Source organism: Taudactylus pleione, unplaced genomic scaffold, assembly GCF_031769625.1.
Source record: "Taudactylus pleione unplaced genomic scaffold, aTauple2 ptg000734l, whole genome shotgun sequence".
Classification (NCBI taxonomy): Eukaryota; Metazoa; Chordata; class Amphibia; order Anura; family Myobatrachidae; genus Taudactylus; species Taudactylus pleione.
Genome location: NW_028285136.1, coordinates 4,163,033 through 4,180,496, shown reverse-complemented (window position 1 = coordinate 4,180,496; position 17,464 = coordinate 4,163,033). Strand labels below are relative to the sequence as shown.

The window sequence follows — 17,464 nt, the reverse complement described above, 5'->3', positions numbered from 1 at the left end:
GACCTTGCGATCCAAAATGCTGTCGATCGTACGGCTTACGAGCAGGAAGTGGCTTCCGAGAGTTGATTGACAAGAAAGGCCGTTTGTGGGTGGTCTAAAAACGCAGGCGGTCCTCACCGTTTTCAGGGCGTACATATATTTCCTGCTACGACCGACTTAGAAGGCCAGAAGTAGTAAAACGTAACTCTGCGAGCAGGTTAGAGGCCTGGCTGATCGTACAGCTTGAGGTTGGGTACGTGCTCTCGCAAGCCCCAGAGTACAATCGATACTATCGAATGTGACTGATGTTAGGAGTGATGTTTCTCTTTTGTGCCACACAATGCAAGTAGCTAATAATCGTTTGTTGTTGCTAATAACACTGCTAATTGGCATGTAATTGATTCAGTTGCGTTTGCATTAGAGAAGAATAAATATATTTCATGGGGATGGCTTATTCTATGCGTTTTTTTGTTAGGTTTTGGTGTAATCTGCACACAACACAAGCGGCCGCAACCATCAGAAGAAAATTAACATACAGCGACTGACAATGACTGACAACGATTGACTCGATCGCTAGCTGCTATCACTCGCTAGCTAGAGGAGGTGCATTGTTCACGTATGGGCGTCATTTTGGTTGCGGCCGGCCGTGCGATTGCTTCCTTTTTCAGTTTTGCGGTCGTTAGGCGTATGACCGAGCGGCCGCTTACGACCGACTCTGAATGAGGGCATCCATCCTTCTCACTTCTCTCTCCCAATGAGTTCCGCCTCTCCTCTTCCCTGACTACGGCTTTCCACTCCCGCCTTCAGGATGTCTCCCATGCTGATTTTATCCTCCTGAATGTCCTGACCTCACCCAATAAGACTTTCACCCAGCCTCCTAGCCTTGAAACGTGCCCATAATACTCATCTATTCATTCAAGCCTACTACCTCTGAGTTTCCCGACTCTGCTCCACTCTATTGGTGTCCACCCACATTCCTTCTAGAATGCCAGTAAGGACCTCTCTCCTTTTGTCTCCTCTACGTTATTAAGGAACTTACCGGTTAAAATTATGCCAACGTGTATACTTGTAAAGATACAAAAACATGACAGCGCTACTGTCCAAAACCTATACAGGTTGTATACACAAGAAATCTATTAACCAATGAACCTTGACGTCTTTGTAAAAGTCCCACATACAATAACGAAACACGTTGGTCTATTACAAAGTGCAATAGCATTGTACTCCGTATCGCATGGCGGAGCTGCAACTTTGTGGCTCATACTAGACAGGTCTGGACCAATAACATTCTTTACTAGGGAACTACTACTAACCAAACCCTAGCAGCTTAGACACAGTGCTTACACGTGCAGGAGCCTTTGATTGAAAGCCATCACTTACTATACGGATCCCTTTGCAGACTCCCGGCGGACATATGATACAAGTGTATGATTACACTCTAACATTTAACATAGGTTTCTACCAAATTCAGTGGTTATTTGATTTCTAGCAGAGACCACCTATACAGACCACTGGCACGGTCATCTTTCTTTATATTTGAGGAATGGTGACCTCTGATGACTGGTCACTCTTACAGTCATTACTACTTTTTGGGATTCTCTGCTGTATTTTATTCTATATTAGCGGCCCGCTCGTATATTTTTCCTTATCAATGTATACGTATAAAATTGTCGGTAGACGTCTAATGTACTTAAATTATTTTGTTGTATGTTCTATCACTTATGTACTATGCTACAGAACCCTAGTGGTGACATATAAATACAAGATAACGATAAAGTAATCTATATAATAAAACTAAGTGGTGATAAAATTGATGTCTTCCACAGCCTCGAGGGTTAACGGGGCACGGCAGCTACATGCAGAAGATCGGGGCACACTTCAGTGCACTATTGGGTAAATCCCATTAAACTCTGCAGTGGGGTCAGAGGTAGGTTGGGTCATTGACCAACAATGATTAGAAACAATCAATGGTTTATGGCAAATGTTAGATAGTTTTGCCATTGATAGCTACTTAGACACGCCAAAACAGAGATGTTGCCCATAGCAACCAATCAGATTCTAGCCATTATCTTCTAGAAGTTGCTAGTTAAATGTTAAGTAGAATCTGATTGGTTGCTATGGGCAACATCTCCACATTCCAGGAGAGATTGCTGCATAAAGACGCCCACCGTGGCGAGTCTGTTTTACTACGCCTAATACCGGCTTTTATGTAAAGTGCACTCTGCACATCAGTGACATTTTGGATTAGAAAAACATAAATTAAAAAATACATGTTTTGAAAAAATCCAAGGAAACAAGAGACATAGCAGCCAGTAACAAAAAAACAGTAGGAAGAGAAGCTGGATAGGTCTGGAAATATCACTACAGCAACGTAATAAAAGTTCCTTACTTCTGTTTTTCTTGCATGTCAAGAATGACGTCTAATATTTCCTGTGTATAACTAATCTGCCTCTGGCACCAGGCTTTATGTTGTACAGTGTCCATTTCACGATCTGCACATACAGACCCATTACACAGTATAGATATTTATATACAATTGGCCTTTTAATTCGCTTTTTTTTTTTTGGAGATGAACTTGAGGTAAATTCCAGTCACACGCTTTGTATTTGATTTTGTTTTGTCCTGCCATGCGGTTGGATCTATGCGCATTACTTGAATTCCAGATGAATACACGCCACACCCCAATATGATTCAACTACTTAAAATGGCGATAAGACAGCAATGGCAGCAACAATCGCAAAGCCAGCATTGGATGGAAACATTTCCATAGAATCGGGACATCAATCGTTGCTAAACATCGGTTTCTGATGGCCGTTGCTAATACGGAGGATTACAGTCAGCATACAGAGGAACACATTAAGAACAGACAGAGAATTACAGCAAGCATCCAAAATAGCCACTATCTATACATACAGACTAAGGGCTTGATTCACTACGGATCGCTATTGCGATCGCAACTACGAGGACATACGCAGACCTGCTGCGTAAATGTGCTAAAGTTTGCAATCGCAAAGCCAGCATAGAGATGCCCACTACCGCTTTCGCACATCCGTAAGACCTCAGTCTTGCGTATACAACGGGAACATAGAGTAACATCGGCCCCTCACGCACAATTACAGCAGCTCTGACCTAATTCAGAAATTGCCAACATCGTCACATGCAGTGAGTACACAAGCTGCGTATGCTGTCGCAGTGGCTAATTTATGCGCGCCCAGGAAACAGCGTTCAGATGGACAGGCATGTCTGCATTTCTCCTACCACTCCTGACGTCCCGTCCCTTGATCTGCCATGGCTTTGTATGTGCGTAGGTGATCGCAGTGCGATCGCTATGCCAACTTACGCATGCGCTCTGCGGTGCATACGCAATACACACCATCGGCAAATTGCGTACGCCGTTACAGATGCGATCTGTAATCAGACCTTCAGAAAAGATACTGAGAATTAAGCACAGGGCCGTTTCTAGGGGCAGGCGACCCGTGCAATCGCACACCCCATTTTTTGAGCGCGCGCCTCCTGTCTATCTTTTGTTTAGCTACATATATTTTTCAGCGCTTTGCCTCTGACAGGTTAGACACCCCTGTACTCAGTAGTCACGGTGGCTGTCATTCTGTGGTCTTTCTAGATCACGCTCCCTTACTGTGATACCACACCCCCTCACGATGACGCCACGCCCACTCCACAATATTACTGCTTCGAGGGGGGGGGGGGGGGGCGCATTTTGACTGCTCGCACTGGGAGCCTCAGACCCTAGAAACTGCCCTGATTAAGCATACAGAGGAGCTGTGGTACCGTGCCACTATCTATACATAGAGAACAGATACTGAGAATTACAGCCAGCATACAGAGGAGCTGTGGTACCGTGCCACTATCTATACATACAGAGGAGCTGTGGTACCGTGCCGTTATCTATACATACAGAGGAGCTGTGGTACCGTGCCACTATCTATACATAAGAACGATACTAAGAATTACAGCCAACATACAGAGGAGCCGTGATACAGTGCAGTTATCTATACATACAGAGGAGCTGTGGTACCGTGCCGTTATCTATACATACACAGCAGATACTGAGAATTACAGCCAGCATACAGAGGAGCTGTGGTACCGTGCCACTATCTATACATACACAGCAGATACTGAGAATTACAGCCAGCATACAGAGGAGCTGTGGTACCGTGCCGTTATCTATACATACACAGCAGATACTGAGAATTACAGCCAGCATACAGAGGAGCTGTGGTACAGTGCCGTTATCTATACATACAGAACAGATACTGAGAATTACAGCAGCATACAGAGGAGCTGTGGTACCGTGCCACTATCTATACATACACAGCAGATACTGAGAATTACAGCCAGCATACAGAGGAGCTGTGGTACCGTGCCGTTATCTATACATACACAGCAGATACTGAGAATTACAGCCAGCATACAGAGGAGCTGTGGTACCGTGCCACTATCTATACATACACAGCAGATACTGAGAATTACAGCCAGCATACAGAGGAGCTGTGGTTCCGTGCCACTATCTATACATACAGAACAGATACTGAGAATTACAGCCAGCATACAGAGGAGCTGTGGTACCGTGCCACTATCTATACATACACAGCAGATACTGAGAATTACAGCCAGCATACAGAGGAGCTGTGGTACCGTGCCACTATCTATACATACATAGCAGATACTGAGAATTACAGCCAGCATACAGAGGAGCTGTGGTACCGTGCCGTTATCTATACATACAGAGGAGCTGTGGTACCGTGCCGTTATCTATACATACACAGCAGATACTGAGAATTACAGCCAGCATACAGAGGAGCTGTGGTACCGTGCCGTTATCTATACATACAGAACAGATACTGAGAATTACAGCCAGCATACAGAGGAGCTGTGGTACCGTGCCACTATCTATACATACACAGCAGATACTGAGAATTACAGCCAGCATACAGAGGAGCTGTGGTTCCGTGCCACTATCTATACATACAGAACAGATACTGAGAATTACAGCCAGCATACAGAGGAGCTGTGGTACCGTGCCACTATCTATACATACACAGCAGATACTGAGAATTACAGCCAGCATACAGAGGAGCTGTGGTACCGTGCCACTATCTATACATACAGAGGAGCTGTGGTACCGTGCCGTTATCTATACATACAGAGGAGCTGTGGTACCGTGCCGTTATCTATACATACAGAGGAGCTGTGGTACCGTGCCACTATCTATACATACACAGCAGATACTGAGAATTACAGCCAGCACATTCTTCTAAACATACAGACCTCCAGCCGGTGACAGAAATGCAATACGCAGTCACCATAACAGCATTATCATCCCCTAATTATGGGTGAGTATCGCTGTGCAGGGTGTTTGTGTATATGTCTGTGTTCATACTTTGTGCATATTTATTACACGACACATAAGAGACAGGATAAATATAGGGACTATGGGCTTCATTCAGAGGCGGCCGTACGGTCTACAACCGCACGGCCGCCTCGTTGTTTGTCCAGTGCGCATGCGCACGAGGGAGCCGGCTCCTTCGTGCGCATGCGTGAGACAGCTACGACCGACAGAGCCGGTCGTAGCGGGTCTCTTTCCAAAGGGGGCGAGCTGTCGATGTTGATTGACAGCTCGCCCCGTTTGGAAGGCGGGCCAGGGGGGTGGCAGCCCAAACGGAGGCGTTCCCATGGGAACGCCTGCCGTTGGGGGAGGCCCCACTGACATCACTAGTGATGTCAGTGGAGAACTTACGGCTCTGACAGAGCCAGAAGCTCTCCGGGGCTTACGACAAGTGAGACCCTACCCTAGGGTCTCGTCGTAAGCCCCGATGGTCGCGATGGTCTATGACCATCGCGACCATCACCCTAGCGGTCATTAGAGCTGTGGGTGTAAACCCACAGCCTAACGACCGAAACAGAGGCGGCCGGTCAGGATGCAAGTGGCCGCCCAGTTTCTGAGCGACCGCTTGCATCCTCCGACCGCCTCTGAATGAGGGCCTATATCTGAACTACGCATATGTAAATTCATTAAGTAGGATGAGCATATTTAGAAGAGGATTATACAGCAGCCCCATTCATGTACTGTATATTACAGAGCCAGTGTAAGAGTCTATTCCTTGTACAAAGGAAGCAGAACCGCACAAGCTGGAATAGAACAGCCAAAACATATTTGTAATAATGTATATTAAGTTATACGTTCCAGCTGCAACGTCCCTGTATGTCCCAGCATGCCTTGCCAGCCTTGTAGTTTTACCATAGCTGGAGACCTCCAATGTTGCCACCTTCTAGTTTACTAAATGTTGAAACACATCCACAAAAGTTACCGGTCACAGCAAATATGAAATAACCCATAGATGTACATTATATATACAGTCAGTAGTACATGTGGTGGCACGGTAAATGTAGCCGATTGGCCTAACCCCGGAAACTTTAGGGAGTTTCAGAAGTTTAAATTAAAATTCAGCCCCAATTTTAAAATCTCTTTAACACTATTTAATAAGATATAATTGCATTCTAAATGTTGGCGTTAGCACTTAATGGGGTTGATTCAATTAGTCGCGAAGGACTGAGTTGATGTTTCCCGACGACGTGGACGCGCTGGCAAAGGCACGTTATCTTGCGGTTTATTGTACGCAGCCCTGTGAGGACCACAAGGGAAGGACCTGTAGGCACAGCAGCTCTAAGGGAACCAGAATAGTGGTGTTCTCGCTGGAAAAGTAAACTACAGAACCTGGGATTTTCAGTTATCTTATGTAATTAGATTGTGTACCTAACCTAAACCCCCCCTTCCCCTAAACTTCCCCAGGGGGTGCCTAACCCTAAGTAACCCCGAGGGTCCCTAAACCTAACCCCTCCCCCGGCTAAGTGTATACTCATCCCCGGCAGAGGACGATCGGGTCGGCGTCCTCTCGGCGTTCCGGCGTCGGGGTTAACATAGGCATCGGTATTTCGATGCCTATGTTCAATCCCTTGCTGGGATTATAGTGTCGGGTAGAGACCGGATAACTACGTCCGTGGAGAGGGTAAAAGATTTGAAATTTCTGGGTATTATCTCCAACGATTTATCCTGGCAATCTAATGTGGTGACCAGATCCAAGTGATGAAACGGTAGCATAATTCCGCTGGATGCGCCTCGATCCCCAACTGGACCACTTGGAAGAGGGGAAGGTCCCACCAGAACACCAAATCTAAGGGATGAAACGGTAGCGTAATGCCGCTGGGTGCGCCATGATTCCCAACTGGACCACTTGGAAGAGGGGGAGGTCTCAACAGACCACCAGCTCTAAGAAAACCAGAGAGCCAGACAGTTAACCCAAACTATGTCCTGTTTCACGTGCAGGGAGCAGGAAAAGTACCCATCCACACAGGACAGTATGAAATGAGCAGGATATCATGGAGGGAGGGGGGGCCTTCTGCGGTAGGACGGTAGATATATATTCCAGTAGGACAATTGTCCAATGCATATGTCAAACAGGAGCAGCTTAAATATGAAAATAAAAATAATATAGTGTCCCTGGAGTTACTCAGCCCACAATTTAAGTCCATTGATCATAGAGAACCTTCTATGTATAATGCATGGTTTTCTTAATTCCATGAATTGAATACAAAGCTGTAAACCTGATCTTTTATTGCTTTATGACAAGGTACAGTATTGTGTGTTGATCAATGACAATCCTTCCCAAATAAATCAATCATTCTCATACCAAATACTAAGGAGCGGAGTACTAGTTACTGCGGCTGTAGCCCAACATGTGGTGATGTAGGAGATGCGGAACAGACCTAAAAAGGGTGATCATTATATCTGCAATAAATCTACTTCTTTCCAATTATTAGCACACTTGGATTTGTGGTTCCACATCAGCCACCTATTGCATATATGCTATACAGGATATACAACGCTAGGGTTGTCAGGAAGCCTATCCGGCTGCTCCAGACCTGTGTGACTGAATAACGGCAGCTGTAAGAGGACGTCCAGCACTGTAAGGAAACTGATAGCCTGTGTGTTTCATCTCATGCCTGGTACCAGTAGGCAGGAGAGACATAGGATGACCTGTGGGGTGGGAATTTCAGTCCAAGGCACTTCCCTGCAGCCGTCTACTCTTGGTGGAATTCCCTGTATGTTATAGAGTCCGGGCGTTGAGCCTGATTCAGAGCTGTACGCCATTGTCCCCGCAGCCACGATACCGTAATCAGCTACTGCGCAAAATTATGCAAATGTCGCAGACACGGACTTGACTTCTGTATTGAGACGCCCACTCGTTCAGTCATTAATATGTATAGTGCCGCATGCGATATTGTGTGATTGGACGTGCAGCCAGGGGCGTATCTATAATGGGTGCAGGGTGTGCGATGCACACGGGCCCCGCACCGTACACCCTGCACCCATATTATCCAAAACTCACCTGTCCGTGGTCCCGCGTCGGGTGTCTGCGCTGCACAGAATACCGGAAAATGGCCGCCGCGGCCATTTTTCCGGCGTTCTGTGCATGCGCTGTAGACTCTGCCCAGAGTCTACTGACTCTGCGGTGGCCGGCCTGCCGCGTCAGTCGGCTGCAGGCCCGCTCGGGAGAGAGGAGGGGGCCCGGCCCGGGGAATGCACACGGGCCCCCTCCTCTCTTAAGACGTCCCTGAGTGCAGCACAGCCAATATCACAATATCGCATGTGACCGCGGGAGGGCGCAAATTTTGCATACACTGAACGATATGCCAGATTTGTTCAAATCTCTCCAGTGTGTACCCAGCTTAGCCTCATTTATGCCTTGCCCTGCAATTTTCCGTTAATGTCTCATTTTGAGATGATTAAAAATAGAATCTAATGTCACAATTTGTCACCTAAGACCACTTAGGGGCCTATGTAATTAGCAGCGATGTTCGGCTGCGCACATATCTGCTTATCAGAAATGCCTATATCATCTGTCTTTAACTACGAAAGACTTAACATCGCTACTTTTCCTGCACCCTTTTTACCAGGAAAAGCACAACACAGACAAATTAATTGGCCACTTAGTGGAATTCAATTGTTTTTTTTTTTGGGTAGTGATAATTAATGGGTGCCCGACGCAGAAATTTAATTGTTCTTTGCGTCCATTAATTATCACGCCCCAAAAAGACCGGGTTTAGCCCAAACCACTGACTTTTTGCACATTTCTGCATAGCACCCCCATCATCTCAAACACATGCCCTCATTAGTACATGGGGGAGAAGCGGTATTAGTGCACATAACGTGCGCTGATACCACTAAACCCCATAACACCGGATAATACACCCCCCCATCAGTCCTGAACAGTATCCTTTGTGGTCTGTTATTTACATATTTTTGTATATGTATACAGGAAGTAACTTACAAATACAACGGTCGCATATCAAATGAATCAGTGCAGTCTCGTGGTGCATCATAGTTGCACAACTTTTTGGACAAAAAAAAAAGACGCTTTGAGCTAGCAGAGTCCCACAGGACCTGGCACGCCGAGAGAGGCCGTTTGGCACGACTGCAGCAATAGTGCGCGAGGACACTTCTGCAAAGTGGGGCTGATGGCCGGTCCAAAATTGAATGCGCACTGCATAGTGGTCATTTTGTGCTTGGCCGGTGACCTTCAGAGTAAGCAGTCTCCGGTCATGCACCACACACATGTAATTACATATTACATCAATAAGGGGACAGTAAACATAAATGTAGTCTATGAATATAAATTATTCGGGACGTGAAGCACAAATCAGCGGTGTAACGCTGCGATTCGTCGAGTCAGAAGAAAACAAGGTCATGCCCTGCTGGCCCGGATACCATCCTGATGAGGTTGTCATGTAGGGCAGCGCTGCAGGCGAAACAGCGATCAGCAGCCACCTGCCGACCTCTTTCCCTTCATTCATACTGTCAGGAAAATGTGTGGCCGGAGCTTAATGGGGATCAGTCAGGCGTGCAGCCTTTTCACCAGGGATCCTACCAGGATAATTCTCTGTCTGTCCATTAATCCTTATTCTGCACAGTAGGAAGAGGGCAGAAGAAGCTAAGGGAGGGGGGCAACCTCCTTAGCGTTAGGTGGGAACCGTGGTCTGACCCTGTAACAGCGCAACAAGAGAACACAAAACACAACACTACCATTAAAGACAAGACTACAGGAGTGACTGTGTAATATAACATGATGCGAGGCTTAGGTCTTACATACTGTCATGAACAGGTGCAGGAATAGCAAGCTCGAGGGTTATACCATAAATGTGGTACAAAGACCAGAAGTTCCGTTTCCATCTCCGTTGTTCTACCAGTCCCACTTCTGTTCCCATTTACCAATGTATGAATCCCCCTGCTGCATTTGCGATCCCAGCACTGCGACCGATGTCGCAGGCTGGGATCACCAGCGCGACCATAGGTCTCCGCCCCTGCACATAAAAGGGTCTGCGTGTGATCACGCCGCTGTTCTACAATTTCGCAGAACGGGTTCTGTGCATGCGTAGGTTACCGATAATCGGGATTCTGATTCCCACTAACCGGTAATCTGCGTGCGATGCTGACTCAGGCCCTCTCTTAGGTTCCCCAGAAGGTTTATACACTGATTCGGAGTCACCAAAACAGACAAATCAGCCAATACTTTTCTAGGAACTCTTAAGAGGGCAATAAAAACGTTTTGAACGCTCTTTGGGAATGAAGGAATAAATAATCGGTGTACGATGCAGGCGCCAGCATAAAAAAAACCTGAATTGAATAAAAAAATAAACTGAGCAATGATTTTTTAATAATTTTATTTAAATCTTGAAAAAAAAAAATTATCCAAATGTTCTTTATTTGTAACACATGTAGGTTACAGTTCAGGGATGGCTGTTGTTGTCGCAGTGGGATCATCACTAATCAGTATCTTATCCCCCATCCCACCCCCACCCCGCAGTCACTGCTGTCTCACATGTAGGATGTTCCCACGCTCCAGTGCAAGAATGATGAAGATATACAACTTTACAGGCCTCCTGATTGGCTAACAAAGTATCTAGCTACAAAGTTTTAGAGCAGTGGTTCTCAACTCCGGTCCTCAAGTACCCCCTAACAGATCATGTTTTCTGGATTTCTTTTAATCATACACAGGTGAGCTGTTTCGCTTTGTCAGTCATTATCCCACAGATAGAAATCCTGAAAACATGATCTGTTGGGTGTACTGGAGGACTGGGGTTGAAAAGCAACTATTTACAGGGAAGCACAAAATGCATCTCGTTAAACAGATGCTGGAAACCTCTACGGTGTAAAAGGAAGTTAAAATCCTGCATAACATGTCACTGAATTTTACAATATAGCAGGCGTGAGCATATAGAGGCCGGGGTCCAAGATGAGAGAGCGAGAGATGAGAAAATGAGGGAAACAGAGCGAGATGAGGGTATAGTGGCAGAGAGATGGGGAGGAGAGGGAGGATGAGGGGGAGAGAGAGGGAAGACATGGGGAAGAGAAAGGGAGATTATAGGATGAGGGGGAAAGAGATGGGAGAGAGGGAGATGGGAGGAAGAGGGGGAAAAGATGGGGGAGAGGGAAGCAGAGGGGTAAAAAGAAAGGGCGATGATAGGAAGAGGGGGAAAGAGATGAGGAAGAGGGAGATTGAGGAAGACGGGGGAAAGAGAAAGAAAGATGGGGGAGAAGAGAGAGGAAAATAAATACTAATATAGCCGGGCACAGTTGCTAGCGACTCAGTAAATGACAGGTCCAAAAACTAGAGAGTGTGGTTTGTGTGTGGTGTGTGTGTGTGTGTCTGTGGTGTGTGGTGTGTGGTGTGTGGTGTGTGTGGTGTGTGTGTGGTGTGTGTGGTGTGTGTGGTGTGTGTGTGGTGTGTGTGGTGTGTGTGGTGTGTGTGTGGTGTGTGTGGTGTGTGTGGTGTGTGTGGTGTGTGTGGTGTGTGTGTGGTGTGTGTGGTGTGTGTGGTGTGTGTGTGGTGTGTGTGGTGTGTGTGGTGTGTGTGGTGTGTGTGGTGTGTGTGGTGTGTGTGGTGTGTGTGGTGTGTGTGTGTGGTGTGTGTGTGTGGTGTGTGTGTGTGGTGTGTGTGTGTGGTGTGTGTGTGTGGTGTGTGGTGTGTGTGGTGTGTGTGTGGTGTGTGTGTGGTGTGTGTGTGGTGTGTGTGTGGTGTGGTGTGTGTGTGGTGTGTGTGTGGTGTGTGGTGTGTGTGTGGTGTGTGTGTGTGTGTGTGGTGTGTGTGTGTGTGTGGTGTGTGTGTGTGTGGTGTGTGTGGTGTGTGTGTGTGTGTGGTGTGTGTGGTGTGTGTGGTGTGTGGGTGTGGTGTGTGTGGTGTGTGTGTGGTGTGTGGTGTGTGTGGTGTGTGTGGTGTGTGTGTGGTGTGTGTGTGGTGTGTGTGTGGTGTGTGGTGTGGTGTGTGGTGTGTGTGGTGTGTGTGCGTGCGGTGTGTGTGTGTGGTGTGTGTGTGTGGTGTGTGTGTGTGGTGTGTGTGCGTGTGTGCATGTGTGCGTGCGGTGCGTGTGTGCGTGTGTGCGGTGCGTGTGTGTGCGGTGTGTGTGTGTGGTGTGTGTGTGTGGTGTGTGTGCGTGTGTGCGTGTGTGCATGTGTGCATGTGTGCATGTGTGCATGTGTGCGTGTGTGCGTGCGGTGTGTGTGTGGTGTGTGTGGTGTGTGTGTGGTGTGTGTGGTGTGTGTGGTGTGTGTGGTGTGTGTGGTGTGTGTGGTGTGTGTGGTGTGTGTGGTGTGTGTGGTGTGTGTGTGTGGTGTGTGTGGTCACAATAAATAAAAATCTCTCACCATGGGTCTAGCACTATGGGCCATATTCTATTTGAGGCGAAAAGCCAGAGGTCGGACGTTTCGCTGTCAGTGCCATTTTTCCTGGGGGTAAAGTATCGGGCTCGTCCCTGCATTCAATTAGGAATTGGCGACAACGGGACCCGGTGGAAAGGTAAGTATCGAAAAGTCCTGTCACTTTTGGGGAAATCAGCCTGTCACCCCCCAAAAGATGGTCTGACATTGGGGATCACTATGGGTACCCCCGAATTGGCCTGTTAAAGGTATTTGGGTCTTTAAACGGTCCCGGCAGGTGCTTTTATGCGCCTTGAAAGAAGTGGTGAATAATAGCATTTAGCTTCATTTAAAAAAAAAAAAAAAACTAGTCCCATCAAATTTGGGGTACATGAAAATGGGTGCAAGCATATTTTTAAGTCCCTAAAGTGATTTTTTTTATTTTTTTTTTAATTCTTTCAAATCCACCTGCCGTAACCACCCGCATTCTAAAAAACACCCGCCGCATAATTGGGAACCCCTCCAGAGTCAATATCGCTAGTTTAGAAGTACGTGCCCCAAAATTTTTTTGACCTCCCCAAAAATAAAAGTACCTTTTTTGGGGTGTCCTGTGGAAATTTTTTTTGACACAGAATACCTTTAGGGGACATTCCAAGGGGTGCAGGGTACTTTTTTTTTTATGTTTGCACCCCAAAACCGCCCTATTTTTCACCACCTATTCAGTGGTGAAAACATATTCCCGTTTTTTAACAAAGGCTTTTTGAACCTGAATATGGGGATAAGTGAAAATGGCGAAAATGACGTCATTTATCGTCGATAACTAGTTTTCGCAGCCTAATTGAATTCGGCCCTCTATCTGAATGAACTTCATTGTTTCAATGTTCTTCCTCTAAGTAGTCTAATACATGTAATCTCACAGAATTGCTACACCACTTATCTCTATTTTGGTGATCCATTTATAGAGTATCACGATCAGCTTGTCCCCAGATAATTCAATCTGAAACAGCTGTCAGTGACTTAATAGTTAAGTCAAAAAGTTCAGTGAATAACCTGTTTCGGCTGCCACCATTATACATTGCCCTTAAGGTGCGTACACACGGTGGGACTTTTTTAAACGATATTGCCATTTTCGACGGATTGGAATGACAAATCATTTGAAAAGAGGCATGTCTAGGCACGATAATGATGCCGATTCGCGTTACCACTGGTTGCTAGTCTGATCTCTTGAACATGCAGAAAGATCATGACCAATTTTACACCATTTGGCAGACATCGTTCCGTGTATACACACGATGAACGATTTCATAAGACGACGAACGATTTGTTGGCACTGTTCCTGCCCACTCCCCTCCACTATTGTGCCAGCCGACGGGGAGACAGAAGATGCATCATGAGGTTGTCTGCTGCCAAACGATAACGATGTATCGTTAACAACCAATCTATAGCGGTTGCAAAACCGCTCCATATTTCTGTACAATATCATTTGTCCGGCAGTGTTCAGGAGTTCAGGGGAAATCGTTAACAAGATTTTATCTTGGCCAAATCGCACTGTGTGTACGTAGCTTTAGATTCTTCTTCACACAATTATTAATTTACAAACAATATTGTCCCACGTGTAGTGTTCACTCTAGGTCCGGCGCCGGATCTACAGGAAGGGTTTGTGCCAAAAAGGGGACGTGGCCAATGAAAAGGGAGCATCTTTAAAACGCGTCCCCTTTCCATCGCTATTGAGTGCGTGCCCGGCACTTACGGACATGCCGGACAGCCTGTGCCTGGCATCCATTCACCGGCACTGACCGCTGCACCGCCGTTTTCCCCATCCGCGGGACACTGCGCACCGGAAGGGACAGAACCTGCAGGCTGTTTCAGCGGGGTGCAAAAAGCACCCTGCCCTTTAGAAATAGGACAGGGCGCGGCGCCTCACTGAAACAGCCTAGCGGGTACACTACACATGTATGTAGCATGGATCTTGACAGGTTCATCAAAAAAGACTGAGAAAATTATCAAATTAAACATGTAACTTGAAGTTCATATTTCCAGGACAGAGGGGTCTATTTACTAAGCAGTGTTAGGAGACAGAGTGAAAAGTGATAAGGTGCCAGCCAATCAGCTCCCACCTGTCATCTCACAGGCTGCGTTTGAAAAATGACAGTTAGGAGCCGATTGGCTGGCACCTTATCACTTTTCACTCTGTCTCCTAACACTGCTTAGTAACTTAGCTACAAAAATACCTTAAATAAACTGACAGATAATAATGGTGTCAGTGTGTAGGAACCGCCATTATCAATACGACCAGGGGTTAGATGACAGAATGCTCACCAAAATGGCTATTGCAGCAACACTCGACACAGGAGACCTGGGTTTTGGGAATTTACACTAAAGGACACTGCAGCTGCAGGGGTCATAACCCAAATCCACAATTATGGGATCTGAGGGCCAGAATGCCCGTTTGAAGTAGCTCCTGTGTCAGTACAAGTGATTTCAATCACCCTCTGTTACAACCCATCATAAAAGGTGCTGGGCTTGCAGACATGTCGTCTCATCAGACCTGTCATTAGGTCAAATACTGTACAGTGCATCTGAGCACATAAAATAGGACACACACAGATCAATAGAATACAGGTATTACACACAAGTTATAATGTGAATGATCACAACACAGAGTATCTAACATTTAGCAATCATTTTCTGGGATACTGTTCTACATTCAGGTGCATCCATCCAAGCACGAGTGTAACAGCCGCAGTCGGTATTGGCGTATGACAACCCCCATCTCGGCTTAAAGGCCCCCATACACGGTGCGATACAGCAGCCGATCTGACGGCTTGGTACAATATCGCTGATATATCATACCGTGTGTGGTTATGATACCGGCCAGAGCGCGCTCCCGTGGGATCGTACATCGCACTTCCAGATCTTTCGGCATGTTCAGTTGCTCTGGGGGAGCGATGTACGATCTCATGCAGCGCTATGCGGGTTGGGTGATGGGGGTGCCGGCAAATCGGGGCGGTCGGCCACCTGATCACTGCGTGTGTGGGGACCGCCTGATATATCGGCCATCGGATCAACTGTCTCATATCGCACCGTGTATGGGAGCGTTTACATATTGACAATGGTTATAAAGTAGCGGTTTCATCATTGGTCTATTTATACTCACAGTTTTCAACTTAATATTTGTGAAGATTATGAAGCGTACACTATAATTGCTATACCTACTTCACGATAACTGGTGGATTAGAAACATCTGACAATTTTCTGGACCGTGCACACTTAAGGGTGTGATGGCTTTTGGACATACTACACTATAGGGTAAATTTACTAAAGTGAGGGTGTTTAGAAGTGGAGATGTTGCCCATAGCAACCAATCACATTCTAGCTATTATCTTCTAGAAGGTGCTAGTTAAATGTTAAGTAGACTCTGATTGGTTGGTATGGGCAACATCTCCACTTCTAAACACTCTCATTTTAGTAAATATACATTTGTGTCTTTTTTTTCTTCCATATATGAGGGGGCTGCAATGAAGGACGTAGAACTGACATATAACTCCTTGGATCAATTTGGATGGACTAAGCATCATCTATTTCGGACATTGCGTTTTTCCATTTTGCCTCATCTGGTACTGGGCAGTGCGCCAGGCCTGTTATTTTGTTTTGTTGCCAAAACAAGGGCTCGTTCCTACTAGGTTTTGATGAATGCATTACATGCAGATGAAAAACAGTGAAGTAAAAAAAAAACATAAGAGGTCTCTGGATATAAATGCGAAAACAGTAAAGATTTTCTTTCGTGAAAACTTACTTATACCACTTTCAGACAGAAAAATCCCTAAAACCTGGGTTTTTCCCATATCTTTCACCCCGGGAAGGACCCGGGAATTTGCTCCTAACCCCCTTTCACACAGCACATAATTCCCGGGTCAACCCCTTTCACACAGAACACAGACTATCCCTGCAATATACAGTATGTCATAATAAATGGACTGCTTTTATGGCACATAGAGATGAGGTCATGAAAAGTGCAGCCCGTGCACCGCCATCTCAGCCAATAAGCGCTGCTTACTATGCCCGGAGTAGAAAAACCCGGGTCGGCACCTTTCAGACAGCCGCCAACCCGTGTAAGACCCGGGAAAAACCCAGGTAAATACCTGGGTCGAAGTACCGGGAATTAGGTCCCGTGTTGACCATTTCAGACAGAAAAAAAACCCGGGTCGACCCGGAAAATTACCGGGTTCTTTTCTCTGTCTGAAAGGGGTATTATAAATACCTGTGGCAATGGCAAGAACACTAACCGCTTCGTCGGACAGTCCCGGTCCCCACTGCGCATGCGTGAAATGGTTTTGCCTGTTCACAAATGCACAATGCACTGGAAACCCGGACTAGGCTGTCAGCTGCAGAGTCATTGAAAACTGAAAAATTATTTTATTAATTAAGATTTTTTTTTTTTCTTTCCGGATAGTTCATCTCATGCAGAAGAACATAATTGAAACATAAACAAAGTTTATTGGACCAGCACTTTATTTAGAGAAGCCTCCACATAAATCGTGCCAGGTTTTATTAGAAATTGCAGCTAACTAGAGGCCTTTATCTTGCCAAACGTCACATCAAGAGTGATAGAAAAATTGCCGGCAATCATGTAAATGTCAAAACCTTGCCACAAATATTTTGAAGCGTTTAGTGGCTGAGACCCACGCGTTCCAGTGTTAGGTGACGTCTCTCTCTGTCTCGATATCTCTACATCAGACAGAGGTCTCTCTAGCAGGAAGGTTTTGTTTCCCT

The 17,464-nt window shown here is 46.2% G+C and overlaps 1 protein-coding gene across 1 annotated transcript in view; it reads right to left on the bottom strand.

The window, feature by feature from the left end:
• Positions 1-17,464, bottom strand: part of JAM3 (junctional adhesion molecule 3) — an 81,482-nt gene that overhangs the window by 20,247 nt on the left and 43,771 nt on the right. The window lies entirely within an intron of this gene.